Source organism: Python bivittatus, unplaced genomic scaffold (genome assembly GCF_059951505.1).
Source record: "Python bivittatus isolate LINGU-HERP-01145 unplaced genomic scaffold, Pbiv_v1 ctg000440_np1212, whole genome shotgun sequence".
NCBI classification, from domain to species: domain Eukaryota; kingdom Metazoa; phylum Chordata; class Lepidosauria; order Squamata; family Pythonidae; genus Python; species Python bivittatus.
Window position 1 is genome coordinate 4,744,412 of NW_028277063.1, and position 7,007 is coordinate 4,751,418.

The following is a 7,007-nucleotide window of genomic DNA, read 5'->3' on the forward strand; positions in this document are numbered from 1 at the left end:
CTTTGTGAATCTGTCATGGAGGCATGAAGGCCAGTCACCCAAACGATACTTTTGTTTTATTGACCTGATGAGTAGAACCTGAGAACAGGAGTTAGCTTAGTTTCTTATAGGAAGATTTCCCTGTAGGAGAGAGAAAAGGGGGCTGTTGAGCTGGCAAAGCAAGGTGGACACAGCATAGATCCACACTTTCTGCTTGCCCCATCACCAGTCCTGGCCTCTCACCAATTCCTGAGTGCAAGAACGGATCTGTTTCATATTCTGTTCTGCCTTGATCCTGAAATTTAGAGGGCATTATTTCCAAGTTCCCCCTACATGGAGGTATTGGGGTAGTTGGAAAAATGAGGAGGAACAAATGGATTACAGCCCAAGGGGGCATATTCGCTGTTCAAGAGCACACACCCAGTCTGCTGAGCTTGGCTGCACAAGAAGTTTCAGTTTGGACCGATCATTTGTGAACTTTGCAGGAATCAGCCTTAGTGAGAGAATGGCTATTTCCATCTCTCTTGCATTTTGGAGAATGCAGATTTTCAATTCCCTTTACAGGTGTAGGAAATAACCAGTTTAGTCTCATTGATGAAAACAACATGGAAAGGCTCTTATTTTGTGCAAAGATATAAGCTGGGCTGCTATAGTGTGACTCAGCTGAAGATGTCTTGTTGAAATATGTGCAACTGTATTTCCCCCCCATGTGATTTTTTGGGCTTTGACGATATGAAATTCAGCCTCATTGCTGTGTATCTTAACTGTAGGGTAGTTTATAATTTGAGCAGAGGTTTCTTTCATTAGAATGAAAGTCAATGTTACTAGGATACACTGAGATGGAAGGTTGGGGATAATATTGTCCTGGATAAGAGGAGAACAAGAGAGAGACTTTATAACATGGAGAACCTAGAAGCAGTTGTTTGACTGTGTAATGTGGGAGAGGTTGGTAGGTTATACATGTAGCCCTCCCTTCCCCCCACTTCAAGTATTCTGGGTGAACATTCAGTGAGGCATAGGAGGGAGCTGGATGATGCAGTATTATTGTAGAAAAGTACAGAGGGAGCCTTGAAGAAAATATGCAACAGCCATTACAAAAATATCTGGTTAGCCAGGAAAGAGAGGAGGGGGTGAGGAAGAAACTCAAGGTTGCCTTGTCTTGGCTCTCCTGGGTATAAGAGGGAGGGAAAGAAAAACTCTGTCAGGATTTTAAGACTCTGTTATTATAGCCCATACCAATATAGTTCTGGTGATATCTGACCTACCTGAAGGGCTGACAGGTATGGTTTCATCTGAGTCAGAAGTTGAAGAGGCAATTCAGACAAACCATCAGCTTGAGGAACCAGCAGGCAATCAGGACCCTGTAGTTGCTCTAGGAGACAATGACCCCAAGAGGGTAAGATCTAATTCAGATCATGAGGGTCCAGATGCTGGCAAGACACCTAGCCCAAAAACACATCAGCTGACAGCTGCAAAAGGCTGAGCAAAGATGGTCAGCATTGAGAGAACAGGGAAGCAACTCCTCAGTCAAGTTAATCTTGCACCCAGGATCTCTCTAAGAGCAGCCTCCAAGCCTTTGCCCTCTCTTGGAAACAACTCCCATACTCCAGACAAGCATTCCTCTCACACATGCTCCTGGTCCTGCACTGAGACTCCAGGCTTGACATTCTGGCTCATGGAATTCTATGGGCCTTGAACCCTGGGCTGTCACCAACAACTCCTGTGGCACCACCTCCATCTTTTATCCTATTAGCAGATCCCTACAACCCATGTCACAAGGCCAGTTATGTACTTTTTGAATTCAAGCCTCAAGTGTTCTTGGCTAATTACTCACCTGATTCCTGGCTATTATCAGAAAGTGGACAACACAACAATGAAGACTTTCAAACTTGTATTTGCCTAGCTTTCTGTTTGTGGTGGCTGACAGAAGACATATTGGAATGAGCCATAATCCATGTTCCAACCCTTCACTGCCAAGCCAAATCTTATGGAGAGCAACTTGCATTCATTGGGTGGTAGGGCAAAGGAAGCCAGGGAATCTACCAATGGTGGCCCTGAAACTTTGCCACATTAGATCTGTAAGGACAGCACACTCATCAGCCTCATTGCTGAGGCACAACAAAGCTCAGCTGTGGGGACTATTAGGGTGATGTACTTTTTCAGCCAACTCAGAAACGCATGTAGGCCCAGCCATGAGGAAGCACCCTTAATGAGGGCAGACATCTACATGCAAACAAACTGGAACCTGAAATTTCCAAAAGGGAGGAAAAGATAGATATTTGTGCCAAGAACAGTAGAGACCAGTTCTGCTGTTCAGGTTTCCAGTTTAAGGTACATCATTCAGTGTCAGTCTTAATAGGTAGACTAGACAGGAAACATGACCAGATAAACTCATTCTACGTTATTGTAAAGCTACATTAACAGAATCTTGCATGTCTGAACATACAATTCTGCTGTCTCCTTTACAGCCCAAGAAACTAGAGAGGGTCCCTTCTGAGCCTCTTCTCCTGCACAGTATCCAGCTCCCAGCTATGCTGTCCCTTATCAGACTGTACCCTGGTTAGCATCTCTTTGCCCATTCTCCCAGTGTCTTTCCCACATACCATTATATCCATTCCAAAGAAGAGAATGAAAATATGCATTAATAGAATCAGACCATTAAGAAAGCAGTTTCCTGCGTAAGGCAGAAAAATGTGCGACTCTCCTGGTAGTATTAGGGTATGACTGCAAGGAACAAGTAAGATTTACTTCCAAAGACTCATAACAGTTCACAATCAAAGCAACCGAATAAATAATACAGTTAAAAGTATCCAATCTATCAGCAGCTTTTCTACCACCAAACCCAAAAGCTTTGCAAAGGAAAAGGTCTTCCTCCTTTTCAAAGACCAGAGACTGTATCCCAGGAGGCAGGTGGTCCCAGGGGAGAAGAGCAATCACAGATGTACTTTCAAGTTCTATTTTTAGATGTTTTAAGTACCTGAAGTTCACTGGGATATTCAATGAACAAAATATATAACAATCTACCACAAGCAGTTCCTCTATCTCTGTAAACTCTTTTGTTAAGGTGAGGGGACTAATGGTCTGTTTTTGCTTTTCCTGTCTAATCACAGGCTAGAAGGAATGATATGATTTCTTTTCTTCTCTTTTACCATTTCCTTCCAACTAGTGGCAATAGGAGGAAAACTAGGTACAAGTAGTCCTCGACTTATGACCATTTGTTTAATGACCGTTCAAAGTTATGATGGTGCTGAAAAAAGTGATGTATGACCGGTCCTCACAATTATGACCAATGCAGCATCCCCATGGTCACGTGATCCAAATTCAGGCATTTGGCAACTGGCATCTATTTATGATGGTTCCAGCGTCCCCGGGGTCATGCAATTTCTATTTGTGACCTTCCCAGGGGGCTTCTGACAAGCAGAGTCAACGGGTTAAGCCGAATTCACTTAACAACTGTGTGATTCATGTCGGGGTAGGCAATGGCAACAAAAATCCTGATGGCCTTCCTGGTACATTTTTTGGTCTGCAACAGGTTGAGCATGATGAGACATATCGATTGACATTGTCCCAGATTTGTGGCCACCAAAAATCTCATAAAATTAAATGAAGGGTCTTAAAAAGACCAAAGTGGCCTGCAGCTGAGCTCTCATGACATGGTTAAGCACCTTGCTGTGTTTTGGGCTGATTGGACCATAATATCAACCCTGGAAACAGAGGAGCTCTTGTTCCCAGGTCCAAGGGCTTGGCTGATCAGAGGTTACATTCTGTAAGGCTTGGCACTGAGTGAATACATAGGGATCTTGATCCAGCTGCTCCCATATCTGCTGAAGGAGATCCATAGGAACTTGAATGGCAACAAGTTTCTCTGAGGGATATAACATTCATAGGATATTCTGAAGCATCAGAGCAGATATACTCAGGTTTTCTGAAGAGAGTGTCAGCTCTCTGGTTATGGCTGCTGGGAATATAGGTGATTTTTTTTTTATTTTTTTTTTATTTTTACAACAAACACAAAACATACATGAACAAACAAAAACATAAAAAGGCATAAAAAAAGCATCTTCCATTTTATACCGTGTGTCAACCAGTTACCAACTCGTTGGTGCCCCTTTCATAATCTTAAATTCTCATATCATCTATTCAAAATATACTTGTATACTTATCAATTAACAATTATTAATCATTCATAGCTAATCTATAGAATCATTTACTACAAGAAATTTTAACTTTCAATAGGATTAGTAATACATTTTCATCTATTGATTATATGTGTATATATATAATAATTAATATCAAATTTCTATTATAAAATTTCCTCATCCATTACATTACTATATTTTCTCAGTGTCATATAAAATTACTTATCTTCTTACTCTAATTTCAAATCTCAAATTTAACTCATCTCTGCACATTCCATAATTTTCAATAACTTCCTCCTGCATAAGTACTTTTTAATTTTTCCAATTCTTAAAAGTTACAGTTCTAACCAGTATCAGTTACAATATCAGTTACAGTTCTGACCGGGTTACAGTTCTAACCAGATTCTTCACTACATGTTTCAACAAAAATGTCTCTAGTTTAAAATCTATATGTTACTATATTCAACCATGCAGAAATTTTAGTCTAATCTCTTGAAACATTTACAATCAAATACAATTTTTAACTATATATCTCGGATTTATACTTTATTCCAGTGCTTGCATAATTTTGAGTTCACCCTTTTCATTCAATATCCCAAAATATCTAGCTGTTTATTCCTTTTTCTATATTATTGAATAAAAGAAAGCAATAATAAATGTCCTTTCAAACATTCTGCTTTTTGAAGCTTCTGTCAGTTCCATCATTGTTGTATTCCCCTCGTTTTTTCTTTAAACATCTGAAGTAGTTTCTTTCAATATTGTTTTACTTCTTCTTTTTGTGCATTCTCTTAGTACGATTTTCCATTATAATCTTGTATAATCTTTTTCTCACCCTTAGTGCCAAGAATAAGTCTGTCCCTCTTCATTTATCAGTTAATTAACCCTTTTAATTCTCAGTTTATAGGCCTCACAATAATTCTGTTTAATGTTTCTGATTTCTTGTACTATTTCTTCCTTTTCCATTGATCCCGTTTTATGTTTAATTAAGTCCATTTTAGCTTTAATATCTTTTTTTCTTTTTTTTTTGCGGGAATTTCTGCAGCTCTTCTTCCAGTTTTTTATAGTCATCCTCAATAGTTTAAAGATCTTTTTCTGCATTGTGTTTCTCGTATAGTTTATTATCTTGATAAACCTTCATTGAGTCAAAGGATTCTTTATCTTTGTTCTTGCCAAAAATAAGAAAAAAGAAAAAAAAAGAAGAGGATGGAAAAGACTAAGTCTCTTTAAAAAAAATCCAACTGAGGGGGGAATGGAGAGCAAAGCAGAGCTTCTAGCAGAAAGAAGAGCTACTGCCACTAATCAGGGCTCTTGTGACTAGCTCAAACTTTCCATCTTGATATTTTCAAAATCACTTTCAACTCCACTTTCTTGTTTATAGTTACGGATGGCACCTGTATAAACATGCACATCCCACTATCTTTTTAGAAAGCCCAGGGTCCTTGAGCATGCGTCACAATGGAAGAAAAAAGGCACTATGTCGAGCCTCTAGATGGCAGTGCAACTTTCTTTCATTTACTTTCTCTTAACTCCACTTTCCCCATTTCAAAATCAAAAAGTATAAATTTCTTATAACAATAAAGAAATCTTAGTAAAAAAAAAAAGGCTTAAGATAAAGAGTTATTAAGTATTAAAAAGAAAAAGCCAATCCAGTTAAAAATATATTTTTTTAAGAGAAAAACATCTTGCCAATTCCACTAAAAAGGGAAAGTTGAAAAGAAAAAAAAAATTCCCCCCCTTTTTTTATAAGGCTCAACCTCGCCGCTTAATCCACTTTTCTTCACTTTTAAAAATCTCTTTAAGTTACTTAAGGTGTTCTCTAAGAATAGTTGAATAGTAAAAGTCCATCTCACCCAGTTGACACCCCTCTCTTCCTTCTTCCTTTGGAGCTGTCCCGGCTTTCGCAGCCATTTTGGCTGGCTCTCCTCCACCGGCTTCAAGAGCTTCTCCCGGGATCAATCTGGGACTTGCGGTATCCCTGAGATCCACGGGACGCGCCCTTTGCGATCGCCATCTCTACGGGACGGCTTAGGTCCATCGGGACCGTCCGGGGAAGGAGATATCGGCTGCGATCCTGGGAGCCCAGGATCGCCCGCCGTATCGCCGCGACGCCAGCTCCGCCCTCGAATATAGGTGATTTTGAAGTTGAAGCAAGCAAAGAATAAAGACCACCGGATTTGTCATTGGTGTAACTTTTGTGCTGTTTGCAGATACTCTAAGTTCTGGTGATCAGTATGAACTTCCACAGGGTGCCATGCCCCCTCTAAGAGATGTCACCACATTTCAAAGGCCACCTTAATTGTAAGGAGTTCTTTGTCCCATATGGTGTAGTTCTGTTTGGATGTTGTAAGTTTCCATGAGTAGTATGCACATGGGAACAAGGTGGTTGAATGCTGGCCAGCTTGTAATAGCATTGCCCCTATGTCACATTAGAAGCATCGGTTTCCACAATGAAAGGTCATGCAGGGTCTGGATGCTGGAGGATGGGTTCTGATGCGAAAGCTGTCTTTGCCTGTTGTGCATGTTCATCCCAACAGGGATGAAAATGTCTGTTGTGCATTTGCATCCCAAACAAAAGGTGAGTCAAAGTTGCAGTGAGATCTGCAAAGCCTCCTATAATAATTGGCGAAGTCGAGCAAAGGTTGAACATCTTTAGTGCTGCACGGCAGTTGCCAAATCAGAAGTGCTTTTACTTTATCAGGGTCTATGGTGATGGCATCTGAAGAAATGCAGTGACCCCAAATAGTCTTCTTCTCAAATTCACATTTCTCTAGTTTGGCAAAATGTTGATGTTCCCTGAGGAACTCAATATAATCCTGACATACTTCTCATGGTCAGACAGAGATAAAGAGAAAATGAGGATGTCATCCAGGTAAATAAGAACATATTAGT